This window comes from Gopherus flavomarginatus, chromosome 2 (assembly GCF_025201925.1).
Source record: "Gopherus flavomarginatus isolate rGopFla2 chromosome 2, rGopFla2.mat.asm, whole genome shotgun sequence".
In the NCBI taxonomy this organism is placed as follows: Eukaryota; Metazoa; Chordata; order Testudines; family Testudinidae; genus Gopherus; species Gopherus flavomarginatus.
This window is the reverse complement of record NC_066618.1, coordinates 276,471,351-276,476,172: the sequence shown is the minus strand read 5'-3', so window position 1 is coordinate 276,476,172 and position 4,822 is coordinate 276,471,351.

The following is a 4,822-nucleotide window of genomic DNA, read 5'->3' as shown; positions in this document are numbered from 1 at the left end:
ATGAGGCAGAGCAAAGACTTGGAAGCTTACACTTGAAAAAAAGCTAAATAAAGTGGGAAAAATGTCACTGATGTGTTCAGTTTTTTGTATCCTGCGCAGATGATACATTGTCCAGAATATTTATTTAACAGTGACAGCTGTTTATTCTAATTTATCTTTTAGTTGTGAAATATTTAGCTGCATTCGCCAGAGGAAATGTCTTGGATATATGAGGCTATCTCTGTTTTTATTAGCCTTTTCTTTTTACACTTATAATGGGGAAACCCAATACTCCATTCATTCAGAAGAGAAAGACTTTGATTTTCTATCCAAATGAATGTCAATTAATTATAAGATGCTTGTTCTGTGTTATGTAAGGAAATTAATTTATGCTCATTATAACAGGTAAGGGACATATGCCAACAAAAACCCACTAAATCCCCCCAAAGCAACAGAATGGTTGTAGCTCTTCTTCAAGGAGAAGTCATAGAATGGGACTTCACACCTCCTGAATGCCACGCTGTAGATTCTCTGGTGGCTTCCTGCAGCATGGTGGGAGATAGGTGTGAGCAAGGAGTCTGTGAACCAAGCTGATCTGCCAGCCAGAATCCACAGGCCATGGCTGCTATTAGCACCTGGAGACTGTTGTAGTGATTGTTCTGTGGCCTCCCTGGCTTTGTTGATGGACAAGATCCAGAAGGACAACCTTGAGGACTGAAGCCACAGAAGAGGCTTAAAGTTTAAGCAATAGCAGTGCAAAATTCTCCACACCGCCTTTAGCCCACGCATCCCATTGCCAGACAGGAGAGAGGACAATGGAGTAGTTCAGGCTCCAGGCCCATCCAGTCTTTGTTTTCTCAGCTGCACTGCGAAAGAGGTTTTCAGTTAGTGCTGGTTTTGATTTATGTGACACGGTTCTCCGAGTTTTGCTCCAAGTTTGTGGGTTTGAAGCTCAAACACAGAGACAAAGGGGTGTAAAACCCCCTGTGTAGAGGAACTAGTGTGTGATTCCCTGGAGGAATTCTGGCAATCACAAGAATTCTTCCTGGGGCCTCTGTTTACTGTGTGGTCCCACTGCATCTTTTCCCAGAGCAACCCTACCTGAAAAAGGCAGGCTCTAGCTCTTAATTAGATAAAAAACATAGCAACAATGTCAATGGATCATGGCAGGTAGGGAGCAAAGACAGATGGATGCTCATATTAATCTCTGGTGGGACTCTACTAACTTTTGTCCCATTACATCCTGGATGAATTTAGCTCAATAAGGGGAGAGCTGCTCTTGAAGGGGGGCTAATTTGTTGGAGCTGAGTAATTTAGTGCTGGTTACACACACGTTTGTTTGTGCCCATCCTCAGCAAAAACATATTAAAGAGGAGAAATAACTTTTCAGATGCTTTCCTCATTATTTAAAGAGAAATTAATTTTATATCCCTACAGGCTTTGACAGACAGACAACATAGCAGCAAGTGTACCCATACAGAAGTGTGCAGTTACACAAGATATTTACTCTTTTTTGATGGCTGGAGGCCTTTGATCTCAAGCACGTTGGGGGCAGGGGAGGAAATCTTGGCCACATTGGAAAATTCCCACTGATTCAGCAGAATGAAGATTTCACCTCTGATAGCCAGGCTTGTCATGGGTTGCCACTTGCCATGCTGTTTCAAAACACTCTCCCTGTCTTTATTGCGGTGGTATGCTCTGTGCTTTTCAGAAATATAAGAAGACAGATCCTTGTCCCAAAGAGCATGCAATCTAAATAAGATGGAAGGCATGAAAACAAATACACCACAGCTAGAGGGGCATGCAGGAAAAATAAGAATTGGGATTGTGAGTAGATCGAGTTCCCCGAGGAATAAACTTGACTGTGATTTGCATTGTGAATTTGCCTATCACTTTGTAAGTTGTACATTCGTGTTATTTATGCTTTTCTTTTTTCTGACACATCACTTGCATTTTCTGAGCATAAACACCGTTTAAGCACAAGATGCCCATGGTGTAGGAGCAGGAAGGTAGTGTAGTTGGTTCTGAGGATGGCTTTAAAGAGGCATGTTGGCAAACCAATGTGAATGGCAGAATCTGTTCAGTGGTACTGAGAAATCTTCCAGCAATTGTTTGATATTCCCCAGCAGTTAACAGTGATAGGGGAAGTGATGCAGGAAAACATTTGCTCAGAGAATTCAGTGGTGACTGAGATGTAATGAGGTACATCAGCCATTGTGCATTTTAATTCTCATTGACTCAGGCAAAGAGAGATGTCTGTAGGCAAGAAAAAAATGAACAAACCAGTGTCTGTGTTTCCTGCAGCAAGAACGTTTTACCAGAAACTGCTGAGAATAGTCAAAAGAAAATCATGAAGTGGTCTGTAGATTTGCTATCAGCTGTACACAAGTCACCATTATGTCGCATGTTACCTTTTTAGAATCTAAGCCTTTCCCTCAGGAGCTGAGTGTTACCTTTACCTCAATATCCCTCCAATGTTAACCATCAAAAGTCAATATGCTACATACAGTACAAACAACTTGCTCAGGTAGTTATAAAGTTTACCACTAGGTGGCCAGATGCTAGTGCCAACTTGACTGATTAGCACAGTCCCACATACTGTGACTGGACTCAACTGTTTACACATCCTGCCTATATCATAGGTAAGACTCAGATCGGAGTGCTCAGGGTCCACCTGCAGCAGGTCTAGCCCAAGACTTCAATAGTTCAGGAAGCTTCCCTATACCTGTACTGATCAACTAGTGGGGTCTGCAGGTGTTCAAAGGCAAAATGTCTTCCGATGGTACTTATATGGGCCCTGCTACCACAGTCCTTCCTGCCATGTCGGATACTGAGTTAATTCCAATACTGTCAAAGCTTGGAGCTGATTAAAGGAAAGAACAGAGGGAAATAGAATAATATGATATGGCATACAAGGGACGGAGAAGGGGGAAGGTATTTTAAAGCTCTTAGGCCCAGATTGGGATTTAGGTGCCTAATTCTCATTGATTTCTCATTCAAAATCTGACCCCGTGTGTTCTGATACCATGTCATATTTTGAAACGTTTGCTTTATGTGGCTGCAGTCTGTAAACAGCAGCTCTACACTACGTTATTCGTCAGAGACTCAGGCAACAACCAATGCTTTATGAGTGTTAGCAAACAGCGTCCAAAAAGTACTGCACTTAACAGCTAATGACAAGAATTCTTCCAAAGTCTTGTTGCCTGTACAGTCAATTAAATAGAGATTTTAAGATAGTCTGCAATAGTCTTACATAACTTCCAACATGATATTCAAGAGGCTACACATGACCCAGCAGTCTTGGTGACAATGGCCTGACATCCATTCTGGTCTCGCAGGTTGTTTGGGGGGTCCACTTACGTCATATTGCTCAAGCATATCCAAGCTACCAGTAGCCTCTGCTCATGCTTGCACTGGGATGCCACAGCCTCATGTCCCTAGTTATGCAACGTGCAAGGATTTGCAAGATCAAAGCCTACATTTATTATCTCTTCAAACTTGTGGCCTGAAGATAACATATGGTCTGTTCTTACTTAAAGCCCACTTCAGTGGGGTATATAAAGTATGCAGCACCAGGCCCTTTTCATGCTTATTCACATTTCCCAAGAATCATACCACACTAACAGGGACATTTCTAGGTTAATTTCATCCCTACTGTCAGTTTGAGCAATTGGCCACAGAGCACTTCAAGTTTTTCCTGTTACCGAAAATGATTGTTGGCTACAATAATACTCTCATGAGACTCCATGAAAGGTCTGATATTAACTAATGTCACCATTATGGTTTTCCATGGAAACACTTACAGATACTGCCAAACATTGGGGTTGTTTAAATAAAAAGGAATTCCAAGTTCTGTTAGATATGACTCTCTCTCTCTCTCTAAAATATAAAGTGAAAAGCTGCAATTGTTTCATAATTTGTGTTAGTCAGAGTGCAGCCTGTTCCTGTGTCAGAGCAGAACCCAGCAAACAAGCAGGCAGTGACTGAGTTCCAGTGAATGACTTAGAAAATAGCCTCCAGCTCTTGCTGACCTGATATAGCACTGAATAAGTGTCCTATCCTGGGAAAATATTTCCTGCTTCATTTTTATAAATATTTATGTAATTCCTTCTGGGAACCATGCCTCCTTTAGAAAATTAAGCCCACTGCTTCATGACACAAGTTTAACTCTGTTTACATTTGAGAGAGAAGCCCCATCTCAGATGTCTTTTTTTCCCCCTTCACATATCTTTCTCCCTTCAAAAATCTAATAATGGGCCTGAGTCACAGGATTAGGATCCAGATCTGCGATTTGAACACTCAAAAAGTGGTTTGGAGTTCTAGTATTTCCTGTTGTTAACACGGGCCAGATGCAGAATCCAGACCTGAATCTGCGCTTCCCCATGAGTTCAGATCCACGGGTCTGGTTTGAGATCCATCTCTAAACACTATGAACAAGGAACAAAACAATTGCAAGGTAAAACTCTCAAAATTTTTATAGCTGGAAACAGCCCTCCATTTACAGCAGGAAATGCACTGCTTCCAACCTAAATGGAATTAACCTGGTATCTTCAAGTATCCCTTTCAGTGCTTGATGATACCACCCTTGTATTGGCAGGGGAAGGAAGGGAATCATGTACAAAAGATTGGAACTGAGAATCCCCCTGAGAAAGTGAGCATTTTCCTCTATTCCACAAAAGCTAAGTGTAGGGTTACAACATCTATTTTAATATATTAAAGCACAGACAGGCCAAAGATCTTGAGGGGAGAGTGGGAAATGCCAAGAAGTCAGTATGGTATACACCCTAGCTCACTGTTGTCCCCTCCTCCAGGGGCGGCTCTATGTATTTTGCCGCCACAAGCA